Source organism: Terrapene carolina, unplaced genomic scaffold, assembly GCF_002925995.2.
Source record: "Terrapene carolina triunguis isolate 2854851 unplaced genomic scaffold, T_m_triunguis-2.0 Scaffold23, whole genome shotgun sequence".
Taxonomy (NCBI): domain Eukaryota; kingdom Metazoa; phylum Chordata; order Testudines; family Emydidae; genus Terrapene; species Terrapene triunguis.
In genome coordinates, this window is record NW_020664374.1 from 12,462,986 (window position 1) to 12,478,154 (window position 15,169).

Consider the following 15,169-nt stretch of genomic DNA (forward strand, 5'->3'; position numbering starts at 1 on the left):
TCATGTAATACACAGTAACTGTCCTGCTCTTCTTGGCAGTGATGAGGCTGCGGGTGAAGTACTGTGTTCAATTCTAAGTGCTACATTTTAGGAAAGATGTGGACCAGGGCCGGCTCTAGGCACCAGCAAAACAAGCTGGTGCTTGGGGCGGCACATTTTTAGGGGCAGCATGGCCGGCGCCAGAATGCCGCCCCTAAAAATGTGCCCCGGCCGCCCTAACTCACCTCCGCTGCTGCCACGGCGCGCGAAACAGTTGATTCGCGCGCCACGGCCACTCGGAGTCTCCCCCTCCCTCCCAGGCTCTCAAACCTGGGAGGGAGGGGGAGATCCCGAGCGGCCGCGGGGCGCGAAACAGCTGTTTCGCGCGCCGCTGCTCCCCCTCCCTCCCAGACTTGAGAGCCTGGGAGGGAGGGGGAGACTCCGAGTGGCCGCGGCGCGGGCGCCGCTTCTCCCCCTCCCTCCCTCCTAGGCTTGAGAACCTGAGGGGAGGAGGCAGGGCTGGGGATTTGGGGAAGGGGCGGAGTTGAGGCGGGGCTGGGGGGGGGGCGGCCAAAATTGTTTTTGCCTTGTGCGGCAAAAATCCTAGAGCCGGCCCTGGTGACAAAGGTGACTTCAGAGGGTAGGGCAGAATTCCAGTTTGGATAGTGTTGCAATGTGCAGAGTGGCCAATTCAAAAGTTCCTTCTGGATTTAGAGATAGTAAAGGTTTCCAGAGATATTCCCTATACTTAAAACACAGAATACCATCAAGACCACAGAATATCTCCAGAACTAGAAGGAACTGCTTAAGTGTGTCCGTGGGTCATTTTCATCAATAATTTCTATGATCTGCACTGGCAGGTAATATAATTTATAACTTCTAGACATTTCTAGCTACAAGGATGTCTAGATGGAGACATAAGAAACCTCTTCCTTTATTTTCTGATTCATCTGCCAAATAAAATATCTCCTTTTTGTCTGTTTGAGTTGGCAGTGTCATCCCCCTGGCTGGAAGGCCAGAGAGTAGTATTTGAATAGACCATGCAAAAGGCATTCCCTGTGTCGACTGTCTCATACAAAGAGTGGCTTTAAACCTCTCGTCTTAGAGCCCAAGCAGATAGTCATTATGATGTTCCCAAGGACAGTGAGAAGCGTAAGGTCACAGATTGCTCTGAGTTCTAACCTGAAATCTCAGGTCCAAATGACAAATATGGAACACAAGAGATGTTTTCTTTTTATCACCTCCAGCTGTTCTTCCACCCACAGCCATGAAGGCAAGAAGAGGTGGAAACTGCACAGAATGAATATATTTACCTTCCCCTAACATTTTGCTTTGTAATGTTGTAGTAGCATCAATATATGATGCCATATAAGTAGCTCCTGGTTTTAAAATTAAAATATAACTTCCTCCCTTCACCCAGAGAACAAATATTTCTGATTTGGGCTTTTGCTTTTTTAATATACATAGAATCCTTCCCCAGATTTACACACATTTTACAGTGTGAAAAAATATTCAGCAAGGAGTTGAAGCAAGGAAAATTTCTAGACATCTATTTTCACTCAGAGCTCATCTTCAGAAGCATGGACTTTGAAAATGTCTAATTCAGGGACATTTTAAAAAGACGTATATAAATATACATATAATTATGTATATAAAACTCAATCTTCATTCCTAAAATTACCCCCAAAATTAACAACAGACAAAACAAAAACCTCAAACCAGTGTTTCTATTCACAAAATATCATGGTAGATACTAATAGCCGAGGTGAAGTCTAGCTCAGCAGAGTCCTCAAATACAAAGGCAGGCTCAAATTGTGCTCGTCCTGATTTCTTACAGTCTCCTGTAGAGAGATTCCTGTGGCTGTAGGCATGTGGAATTAAATAATTAGATAAAACCATCCCAAAACCTTTAAAAAAACCCAACAAGGTTTAGACAGCATGTCACTTGGTGAGATTTATTTTCTCACCATTTGTTCTAAGTCAGAAGATCTATCATATCCTTTTGCTGAACTTCATTTTGATACGTCTATTATTTAATTACTCACCTGGTTTAATTTATCAGTGGGCTATCCTCTGATACAAGTGACAAACCAGATGTCTCCTATTAAAGATACTGTGCTGCCCCAGGTGCTCTATGTGAGGTTGAGTGTTTTTTAACTAACTTCCCTTATTAAACCAATTATTAAGGTCTTAGCTTTAACAACAACACTGAGAATCAGCTTTTAAGGAACCTTTGCTCTGGAAAAATTCTCAGGGTGATAGGCACCACTGCAGCATACTGGGATTGTAGCTAACTAATATGTTGACTGAGTCTATGCTAATCATGCTCCATCAAACTCAGCTGGATTAGCATGTAAATTGGTAAACTCTGTTCTGCAATTGCCCTACCATCTGAGGTCTCATTACTGATAGACATAAAACAAACAATAAGTGGATTTATATTTTAGAATGTTTAATTGTGGAAATAAATGTTTGGCATGCACACCCACGCAAAAATATTGAGGTGGGAAAAATATTACTTACACCCACAAGAGTCTTAAGAGCTCAGCAAATAGACTCCAAATAAGTGGAAAATCCAAGAGTAGCAGCACCAATTGAGAACAAGAAGTACAAGGGGCAAACCAGGGCAAACAAAGCAGTGGCAGGCAACTTCCATTGTATTTGCAGTGGAAAAGCAAGCTACCCTGGAGAGCAGTAAGTACTCCACACATTGCACTAGTATGCACAGAACATATTCCCCCCCCCCCCCCATACCCAACCTATGCATGCTAATATTTCTGCAGAAATAAGTCTGCAGGTGATATTTTCAAAAAGTACTCAACAGTAGCCTAATGCTCCCACTGAAGTCAATGGTAAAACTCCCTTTGACTCCAATGGAACTGAGTTATGCCAATGTTGGATATCCCACTTTGCATGTTTGGGAAGGAGAGGACTCAGTCCTCCTGCTGAACATATCAGAGGGCAGCCTAACAGTCCTTTTATGACCCATTCAGCTCTAGAATAGGATCGTCATACCTGACATATTTATGTCTAATGGTAATATGAAACCAGGGAACGCAATGGACCCCATTCAAATCTCATTTATACCCCTGTAAATCAGGAGTTGCTCCACTGATGTCAACAATGTAAAACCACAGTAAAAGAGAGCCGAATGAGACCGTGTGTGAGGATGTGACAGAGAGAAAGACAGAGAGAGAGAGAGAGAGAGAGAATACCAGTATACACACTTCCTCTCTTTCACTCTACAGCTGTTATCTTGGCAGTCTATTCCAACTGGTTTTAGTCAGTATTTTAGGGGGGTAAGGCCTTTTTGGGGTTATTAATACAAGGTGCAGTTCTAGCATTTTTAAAATAATTCTTCAAACTGTAGGGGGAAACTTCAACCACTACTATAAAATAAAAATAATTAACACACTCCTAAATTTAGACAAACCCCTCTGCATGAGCACTACACCCTGGGCTGCAGAGCTACAAATCAAGGCTGGTGATAGACACAAATGCATAACATATGAGAAAGTGTGTTCTATCCCTGCTTGAGTCAGGCTAAATAAAGATATGCATCTTGTATTCCCTGCAATGAGTTCCAGAGACGAGGGCCAGTCACAGAGAATTCTATGAGCCACTTACTGTAAGCTTTTCCTTGAACATGCCTCCCTAACATTAATGCAAGCATAGATGTCTAGAGGTGACACATGGTGGGTAAGCATGATTAGGTCAATATCTAAGATAGGTTATATGTTACTATCCCTTAGCTAGCTGAAGATTAAGAAGATATGTCAAGCCATCACTAGTAGCTGGATGTCCATAAAACACAAATGAGTTCTGTAAGATCCCAAATTGTAAAAATACCTTGACAATTGGTTGACTGACACCAATCAATGGGCATTGTGGATACAAAAGTAATGCCAGATCAGAATGTTAACTGAGTACAGGTATTTCTTTTGCACTCTTTCCTCTAGTAATTCAAAAAAATGATATATGGTTCTACTTTCTTTCTAAACTTAACCAATTATTTTTAAATGTACCAGACACTCTTGACCAAATTCTTCTCTCATCTACACTGGTATATCATTTGACTATTCAATTTCAAAACTATAGTAAGTCAGTCACAGATTGGTTTTGATATCACCTAACCACAGAATTCCCCATATCAAACTTGTCCCCAATTCATCTTATTCCTAAAACTAAAATGGAAATTAAACCTTACACAAGAAATAAAGTTCATCCTTCTATTCGGCACTCTGTGTGGTAAAAATCCTCCTGAATGTCTGTAGGAAAATATCATTGTTGACATAATAACCATGATAGGAATCAAAATAACTTATTTTTTACATGTTTCTTTCCAAAACACCCTAAGGCACTAATCAACATTATAAATTATTGACCACTAAACATTGTCAAAACTACTGACTTCAAAATGTCCTTCTTCTAACCACAAAACAGGTTTATTATAAATATTTTTAAAAGGCTTTTGCAGGGCCAAAACCTTATGCAGTTTTTGGTCCTCTAGTCTTGTCTCATCTAGTGGTTTCCTAGCCTTCTTCTTGTATCTTTACTGACCATGGCTGGCATCTGGACAGCAACTCTTGAAGGCAGACAGATAGTCTTTTGCCCAGGCTTTGAACTACATGTTCCAGGTACAATATCTTGTAACTTCCTTTCGGGTCTCCTTGGAGGGAGCAGAAGTTAATTTTCCTTGTTTCCTTGGACAGACCACAGTAAATACTCAAGACCAAACCCAATAGAATGTTACAGTATCAAATCATATCTGGTCCAAAACTTTGTACAGCCTTAGCCATATAACTCTCAAATCCAGTCTTTCAGGAAAGCCTACAAGCACTTATGTACATGGGTGCCTTTATTCAAATGCCTAAATACTTGCAAGATTTGGCCCTTGAGTCTGGAGGATTCAGTCTCTTAGAACAGTGGTTCTCAAACTAGGACCACCACTTGTTCAGGGAAAGCCGCTCCAGGCCAATGGGGGCTGCAGGAAGCGGCGTGGCCCGAGGGACGTGCTGGCAACCCTTCCTGCAGCCCCCATTGGCCTGGAGCGGCAAACCACGGCCAGTGAGAGCCGCGATCAGCTGAACCTGCAGATGTGTCAGGTAAACAAACTGGCCCGGCCCGCCAGGGGCTTTCCCTGAACAAGGGCAGCCCTAGTTTGAGAACCACTGTCTTAGGACATGTCTACAATGGGGGAAATTGTGTTTCTCTGTACACAGCGCTGCTACAAAGGGGCTAGCGATAGTGGGAGAGCTGGTGAAAGCAGTGTATAGGCATTTTTACCAGTATGCCTCTGACAGCCTATACCATTACGTTCACCACTTTTACAAGACTGATAAATTTTGTACGAAGTATGACTTGTGAGGTATCATTTGAAATGCTGAACATTATTGTCCTCATAAAATATGTGTATCAGTATTTTATGTGAAGTTACAGAATTCTACTGTACACCATTGTTATAACATGTTCCAAGGTTAAGAAAAGCAGGCCCAAACCAGTTTTGGCAAACACCCAGAGCTATCACTGGCTTAAGCAGCCATTTTCCAACAACGAGAAGATGTGAATGAGAAATTTACATTTCATCACAGGCATGGTTCCAACCTCACATCCACAAGAGACTACTTGTCGCCTGCACCCCAGCTGGGGGTAATCAGCAAAGAGGGGAGAGAATGAGAGACAGTGGTGTCCAAATCACTTCTCTCTCTCTCCATGTCTACCCATGGCAGATACAACACTCGAAAGACAAAGGAAGCACCATTGAATTGGGAGAGGAGTGGCTGAGAGGCTTTTCAGCTAGTACTGACTGGTGTAAGCTTATGGTGAGAAAAACCTTTTGCACTTAGTTTGTTAAGTTAGGCATTTAGTTTGCATTTTATCTTTTTATTACTTTTGTAACCAGTCTTGACTTTTATGCCTCAATACTTGTAGTTGCTTAAAGTCTCTTTTCTTTCTGTAGTTAATAAACTTGTTTCACTGTTTTATCTAACCAGTGTTTTTGGCTCCGTGGCGGCGGACGAGCATCCACTGAAATGCCGCCGACAAGTGGCAACGTCAATCAGCGTTGCTGCCGAAATTCCACCGACAAGCAGCGTCATCCAGAGGCATCGCCGCCGAAATGCCACCAAAAATCGGCTGCATATCGGCGGTGACGCCTCTGGATGACCCTGCTTCTCAGCGGCATTTCGGTGGATGCTCGTCCGCCGGCCAGTATGCAGGCGCACTTAGACGCCCCGGCGGGCACCATGGCACCCGCGGGCACCACGTTGGGGACCCCTGGATTAGAGAATCTTCTGCTATTTTTCTGCAGTGTAATTTATAAGTTGTTAGCTAATAGCATTCAATACTGTGTAGCTGAGAGCAAGTTGCATGCTGGAGGCTGTGTAGTTAACTGACCAGGAGTGGCTGCTCATCAGTAAAACAGTGTAAAAGGCATTCCAGGTTGGAGAACTGAGGAGACACAGCTATGCAACAGTCCAGAGTGTACTGTGAGGAGTGTCACAATGCCTTTTAACACTTTTCTGATCATAATATGAGTTACAAAGCCTCAGCCTACACCCTAGCCACAATAGGTAGCACTGGACAAGCTTCACCAGTACAGAAAAATTCTTACAGATTTTCCCAATATAGACAAGGCCTGACTGACAGGCTGTCCCTTAGCTTCCTGGTCTTAACACTGAAGTATCTCAGAGATACATTTTCTTCATGGAAGTAAAAGCACCCCATTCTATTTTTCTCTTCATATGTAGTTGAGAGAACTTCAAAAGTTCTTATGTACCTACATAGATGACAGTTAACAATGTAAAAAGCTTGGCCAGACTAAGACATGTTTTCAAGTTAATAGCTCTTTTCTCCTAGGAAATCACTGGTGGTCTTTCCCTGAAGTGTTAGACAAAAGATCATTAACATTTCAATCCTGGTCTTAATAAAGGTTATGTTTCGACATTAAGTTCACATGTCTCAATAATTCAATTCTGTATCAAATATGAGTTCTTGACAGTGTCCAGTCTGTTCTATCATCTATGCAAAGCTTTAACCTGCAATGAATTTTCATAGTCAAGCTGTTAAATCCTGAACATTTACAATGGAAATGGTGATATCTTCCTAAAGGACACAGAAATGTAATATAAAGGATACTCACCACATCTAATTACAAAGGAGTGTAAGTTGTGTGAGTGCACCCACACCCACCCACACCCACACCCAAATACACATTTTCCAAGATGGCTAGGCATGATATATAGTCACACAACATGCATACAGATTAATGTGAGTAGTGTGGCTAAATCCACTCATCAGCTCTGAGAACCTCAACCATAAGTTATACGGTCCCAGAAACTTTAAATTCCACCCATCCTGTGGCTGATCACTTACTCAGCAAGGTGATTTTCACCAAGTTACACTGGGTTCCTGTAAAAAAAGACAGTATAGAACATCTGGCAATTTTAAAGCTCCAGGACCATATCTGTCAAGTACCAAAAAGAATAATTGACAATCATATAGGAAGCTGCCACAATGGAGCTCTGATAATAGATAATGAATTAAAGAATACAGCCCCCATTTGAATGATGAGAAAATAAAAGATTGAAAATTGCTATAAATAAGTTCTATGAATAAGAATGATTAATGTAATTGCTGACCATTTTCAGATGCAATTTAAAAAAAAACACATTACAATGTGATAGAATTGACTTTACAGCAATATTCAAAGTCTCTTGTTTTGTTACATGAGCAACTGGGAACTGTATTCCCCAATTCTTACCCTCTTCCATCGGACTGGACCTCTGGTGGATTAGTGCTTGTGAAATGGCAACTTCCCATGAGAGACCAGATGTGGTTTCTGCTAGTCTTGGATAATGAAAGCACAACTTCTTTACAGCATATTTAGCCTGAGATATGATGACATGGGAGTCTGGTGGTTATTTTTAGAAGGATTGGAAACCATGAGCTGCAAGGACTTCTCTCACACATGTTCTCTGTGATCATAAACATAGCAAGTACTTTAAATTACACAACCACATTCCTATGTAATATACCGGATGATAAACATAACAGGTCTCACAAAACAACATTACCTTTCACCTAGCCTTGGATCCCCCGACTTTTCTAAACAATAACTGCCAATAATGTGTACATAGGAAAAAAACAGATATTTTTGCATTGTGATATGATGTTGAACTAGCCAAAGTATAGGCTCAAACAGATAATTTTATGTCTCTTTTTGCTGGGACCAACTAACTCAGTCCAGTTACATTACCTCCAACGTAGACAGAAATAGCAGCTAATGTGGTTCACTGGGTCAATGTTACCACATTTTCTCTTCCATGGGAATTTTACAGACCCATGCATATGTGGGAAGAACTGACAACAGAGCCTCATTTTTACCTTCATACATTAAAGAATGCTGATGAGTAATGAAAACTAATGAAACAGAGTTTGGACAGCACTATAGCAGAGAACCAAGGAGCCATAGTAACTGCTCACTTAGATTGGTTCCTTCATGACTGGGGTACCGATACTGAAAACCTTTACTCACAGAAGTAGTCACACTGAAATCAGTGGTGTAAAAATAATAAACAGTATATTGCTCTACAGTCTGGAGTTAAACTACTTTTCCATCTTTAGAACCACAGCCAGAAGCCTAACCTGATGTGTCAGTTTGCTGAAAACAGATCTTGATGCCAAAAGATAATGCATCTAGCCATTTGGCAGCACTGAGAGTTATTGCTAGGAGTTGGGAGGGGTAAGGACTCCAATGGTAGGTGATAAGACTATACTAATTTAACTTCTGTCCTCCTAGAGAGTAGCTCTAAGTTACACTGCTAACCCTGGGGTCACAGTATCTAGTGGTAGAATGCAGAGAGATAGAAGAATTATGTTTCCCTTGCTGCCAAAATTGTTAGTATTCTAAAGAAAAGTAAACTGGCAAAATGTGCTTGATCTTTTAGCATTTCCCTGTAATGGTGAAGTCAAAAGTCTACAACACTCTAATATTTAGCCAGTGAGCTTGACATTCATTGGGCCCCCATGACAGATTCCATCAGTGTCTATTTTAATAGATGTTTCTGTTTTGAAGCCACAAAGAAAACCATAGTAACAGCTCACTTCCTAATCCAGTTCATTACTGACTAGGAAACTGATCCTCCTAACCTTTATTCATACTGGTAACCACATTGAGATGAGTGAGCCGGCTCCATGAGTAAGAGCTAACCTTGTGAGTATGGTTTTGCAGGATTGGGCATTGGCACTTCATTACTTAATAAGAGTGGGATCTGTAACTGGAACAACAGCTAAGTGTGTAAAGTGTATAGAATCTACACATTCTTTCAAGGAGATCTGATTATGATGCAATTATCAGTTTTGTTTCAGCAGCAACAGATTAGTAAATCATTGTATACAGACATCCATAGGCTATAAGCAATAATAGCTACAGAGGACCATTTTAGCAAAGCATTCAGAACTCAATAGGGAAACTGGGAATAAAGAAATGAATAATAGTAAAAAAAGACCAACACTGCTTGAAAAACCAACATACTATGTCATGGACCAAGTTTCTGGTTCTCTGTCAATCACTCCAATAACTGATGTAAATCATTCTCCAGTTCCCTTGTCTGTGATTTTTGACTGACCACAAAAGAAACTTTTGTTTGTAATTATGGACTTTGCAATTCATCTGAGTCACAGGAAGGATTTTCATAGCTTGCCTGTGGAATAAGCATGGTATGCCCCAAGCTGTGTTCACGTATCCTCAAGCAATTCAAGCTAAAGTTTCCCACGATGATATGAAAGGAAATAAAAGATGCAGACAAACACAAGTCATTATTCTAAAAATAATGTGTGGGGCAGGGGGAGGGAAAGGATAGCTAATTTTTTTTTAAAATAAGAATCTGAAAACTGCCTCTTTGAGAGGGCGTAATTAGACTATATGTGAATCTGTGTACTTTGATTCCTCTGAAAGATTCCTTATTTTTTCTATTTAGCCTTGTATTTATCATCTTACATTATCCACAAGCACTTTGGTAAGAATAAGTGTCTAATATTAATGTCCTTGTTGAGGATTTCTTTGCAATTTCTTTTAAACTAAAACAAAATAGTTAAAAAAATTCAGCTGGTCATTTTGGACTCCCCTCCATCTCCTCCTCCCCCCCCCCCCCCCTTTTTTTTTTTTTTTTTGTATTTCTCATTTTCACCTTCCTTAGAGAAATTTATTTGCTTTTGTTTTGTTGTCAGAGCAAGTGTCCCCTGTTGTCTAGGTTGAGCATGTGAGAAGTAAGACTGTAATATATGTTCCTCATGCAAAACCCAGGAGAGGTTTGGAATTAATCCAGAAAAGTGAGAAATCTGATAACATCAACGAAGAACAAACATCTCAAATTTAGCATTTAGGTGAAAGCCTTCCCTCCCAAATTAGCTTTCTATAAATTCAAACATTACTGAAGAGCTGAGTTCCTTTTATTTGTTTATTTTTACCAGCTTTGCAGAAAGAGAGGCTAAAACAACTTTGATTAAAAAATAGCAAAGATATTCTATGGAAACTGGCCCCTTTACTGTAAACAGTGCCTCTTTGCAAACTAAGCAGCTGTACAAAGGAGAGACAATGCAGGGTGTCCCCAGCATCATTAACCAACTTCCCTTCCTCTTGAAACAATCACTTTGATAAAGCAATTACAACAGCATCATGGAACAGTAGAACAAGGGGAAAAAAATAACCTTACCAGCTTCTCCTACAGTATATAGCTGAAAAGAAAACAAAACCCCAGCTGCTGTATCACATGCAATTGGTCTCCCAGAATGAATTGACTGAAAGAACTCTGAAAGGCTAAAGTCTTTCGTACCCTGTGTTTAGTTTCTCCTCAGCTCCCTCTCTCCGAATCTCCGCACAAAGCCATTCTCCTATTCCCTAATCCTCACACAGGAAAAAGCACACACCAAATGACTTCAGCAGAAACCATTCTCCTGGGGGGTGGGGGGGGAAAGAGATTCTGCTGGCATTCAACCATTGCAGTATGTTAATCCTCAGAGAGGGAATCCAAATAAACTCGCCTACACAGTGTGGTCATTTGGACATCAGGCACCAAATGCCATACAAAGAGTGCTTCTTGACAAGGCATAAAAAAGTGTGCATCTCCATTCATCAACATCTCAGCTCCTAATTTCTGAAATAAATACATCCCTTGATACTTCTAAGAGTTCCCTGTTTACATCTCAGTTAAAGTATACTAAAGAATTAGTTTAAAAAAAAAAATTAGCTACCTGAATTTCCTAAGGCTGCTAATGGCCCTAATTTTTGTTTATTTATTTTTCAAATAAAGACCCTGGAAATAAAGCTACATTTTTTTTTTTAAAAAAAGATAACAACAAAGATGAAGTTAAAAAAATCCTAACAAATAATATCAAAAATGTATTAGGAATCACTGAAATCAACAGTGAGTTATTAAAACATCTACACTTCCTAAAATGTTTTTAATAGCTACAAGCAGAAAAAACTATTACGTAAAGTTTACTTTGACACCGACTTCTAACTACATGTAAAATGACCTATATTTGGTTTTCCCAGATAATGCACCTTGAAGTTATGCCATATAAATCAAATCTCATCCTCAGCATATTCTTCATAGTTCAAGAAGTCTTTAGAGCTTTGTTCAAATACATTGTTGTTTTAATTGGAAACATAAGCTTTACCTGCCCATCTCTCTCTGAAGCTCAGAAATAAACAGCTGCCACAAAACAAATCAAAAGATGTGGAAAAGCAGATGGTACCATTCGACAGCTTAAATGTCAGTTTGTTAGCCTTCTAGTAATAATTGATAAGGATACTTCCCCCCTGCTTGTTCCTTTACTCAGCAGCATGCCATTTGTGCCTTTCAGACAAAATAAATAGACTTCAAACCACCAGCTTCACACACACTAACACTTACCAATGCTATTTCAACCTGACACAGGCTTACTTTGTTCTTCTGTGACCCTGTACAGAAACCTGAGGTGACGGTTTGATGGATGAGGTTCTCTGTTCACAATATAGGTAGTGACTTCATTAGCTATGACTCCCCCCTCACCCATCCCATCCTCCATTATGGCTTATCTAGGGAAAAACAAAAACAAAAAGCTACTACACACAAAACAATTTTAACAATGAAAATGAAACAAAACCTGTGTAGCAAAGGCTGAGACTTCCTTTTGCTACCTCACAAAAGTTGTGAGGGTTTGTTTGTTTTGCTTTGGTTTTTGTTTTCTCTACATTTTTCTGGGTTTGTTGTGGACAAGGCTGTGGGAGTAAGAGGTGGCTAAGGAGACATTACAAGGAGGAGGGCTAGTGTCAGTAGCACACTACATAGCTTATTTTGGCCAAAAAAACCCCAGCATCATCAGCCAGGAAGGAAAGAAGGAATTTTTTTGTTTCGTGTACCATCAAGGGCACTTGAATGATGACCTCTGTCAATTTCTTCTAGCTACTAATTTAATGGCTTTACCAGGAACCTTGGACAGTTGTGTCTTTCACTAAGGCCCCCATCCTGTAATAGGATTTGTGAGGCGAACTCTTGCGCCATACGAAGTCCCAGTATGGGATTGCTTATTATCATTAAAATGTAACTGTAAAATACACTGCTCTACAGCCAAAATGCTTCTGAAATAAATGTAGTCAAACTTTACTAATTCTGGGTCACTGAGAACGAAAATGATGCTTAAAATTGTTGATTGGCTCTAGTTTTCAAGATATGCTATTGGGTCAGTATATACGACCCTTGACTTGGGAATGGCGGAGGATAAGTGAGTTATAAAGGGAAGGGATCTCAATTTAAACCATAAATGACTAAAATACATCTTTGACTGGATCGATGAATAAATCTATGACTGGGTTTGGACAGTACTTAGGCAAAACAATGAATGATGCAATCTGAAGCTGGTATTGCGTCATACATGATATGAATTGCATCATGTTATTCCTAGAAGTCATGGATGATGCAATCATAACGAAGCTTACATCACTCTGCTGAACAAATTGCCCTATATCAGCTCTAGAAATCATACAGTGTCGTGCTCTCTTATTTGTCAGTGTTTGATTTTGGAAAGGGACACATTTCTGTTTAGCCAAAGTGAGCAGAAATGCCTCGTACTTGTGTGAACAGTGCAGATAACTTCTGCTATGTTTGTGGTGAAGTGACTTTTGCATCACAAAAGTGCAGTAGAACCACTATGGTTAAGAAAGACTATCACCTTTATTTTGGCTTCAAAATTGGAGATCAGGACAAGAGGTGGGCCCCAAAAGCCTTGGTTACAACATGTCACTAAAGATACATTTTTTGCACTCTCATCTAGATTTTTTTCCACCGAACTGCGGAGCAGTGAGCGACGAGCATGGCGAGCGATTTCACCAGGACATTGCAACAATGGAGAAACGCTATCAGGGCAAATGGAGCCCATCAATGCTTGCAGACTATTGCTGGACAGTGACAAGAGATGCTCCATTTAATGAATACAAGAGACAAGACAAGAAGCGCCGAGTAGACACTGAATAGGACTAAACTATGTAGATAATAGTTTTTTGCCTTTTGTTTCATAATAAATTTTATTTCTATAACCCTTTTGCTGATTTTTAAAGTGTTACATAAACAGGATAGGTGAAATATTATCATGTAAAGCAACCATAAACACATGAAAAGACCTAGGTTTACAATTGATGATTAAAACTCTACTATCTACACAACATATATAGACATAAAATGTAAAAACTTAAATATCTTAGAAACAGTAGCCAATCAGTTGTTTTAATTGTCATATTTGAATTCAGCACATCAAAATACATAATAAATAGCATATTTTATCTCTGAAGCAGACGACTTCTCAAAAATTGTAGACCAGTGATATCAGAGGAACAATATGTACTAAAATTTAATTTAGTGGCACCATACTATTTCAAGAACAGATTCCACACTAAAATGAACTTTTAACATTATAGTTAACTAAGTTACTTTATTTACAGCTTTCATAGATTTTTTTACCTCATTGAACATCCGTTTCTACATTTCAAGCTCTCATGCAGCATCATTGCCTCACAGAATCATCTAGTGGTAAAATGGATATGGAATTGCAGTTTCGTATTAGAACCATAAGATACAGGGCTTTTGCATCCGTTCCATGTCTAATGTCAGCAGCAAAATGATATGCGTTTCTTCACTGCTCTCTGAGCGCTGCCACCTTCCCAGTGAAATAGATGAGACACTTCCATTCCAATAAATTCTCTATAATTTTGGGGTCAATCCTGCAAATACTTAATCTTGTAATGTTACTCAAGTGAAGGAGAAACCCAATTAATTTTAGTGGGACTGCTCATTTCTATCTATGTGTCTGTCTAACTTTGTTACTTATATGACCATTCTGATAGGACTGTAGCGCCTCAATCTGTAATGTTGTCGTCACAACATTCCTGTGAGGTAGGGAAGTGCTATTAGCTCCCATTTTACAGATGGGGGACCTGAGGCACAGTGAGTTTATTTGACTTCCCCAAGGCCACACAGAAAATCTGTGTCAGAGCAGGGAATTAAACCTAGGTCTCCCGAGACCCGAGCTCGCGTCCTGAATAAGAAGTCATCCATCCCAAAATAGTTCACATTTGGTTATATTATTTGAGGAATTATTTACAAAAACAAATATTAGCTTATGGTTTGTCTGAGAACTGGTTGAGCATTCACTATCCATTACCCACACCACATTTTGGCCACCTAAGTCATATGCTATTGTTTCTGTTCCCTGATGGCATGACCTAAACATTGTAAAAATGAGTCTTTTCGAGTCACAAGTTAGCCACAAACTTTTGTAACATTTAGATTATTCTGTTGGTATGAAGCTTTTCAAAGTGACTCTGATAACATTTCTAGTGAAAATATTTATTCAGGTGAGTGTTCCTGATTTTGCTTTCTCAAGTTCTAATGAACAGAAACTTGTTCACACAAATGTTCAAAGACAATCAAATATATGGAGTGATTAATACCAGCAAAGCAAATTTGGTGGGTTTTATATAGTATATTTTATATTGATATGTTTTGTTTCATTCACATAGCTCTATGTGAGTGAAACTCATCCCTGTGTGGAGGACCAGCACAAGCACTACATACAGTTAAGTCCCACTCATTTTGAGGGCTTAAGTGGGACTTAAGCAGTACAGGGCCTTTGCACTGACTCTCTGCATGGG

The 15,169-nt window shown here is 39.8% G+C and overlaps 1 protein-coding gene across 1 annotated transcript in view; it reads right to left on the minus strand.

Moving 5' to 3' along the window:
- Positions 1–15,169, minus strand: part of LOC113406219 (E3 ubiquitin-protein ligase Midline-1) — a 354,834-nt gene that overhangs the window by 223,212 nt on the left and 116,453 nt on the right. The window lies entirely within an intron of this gene.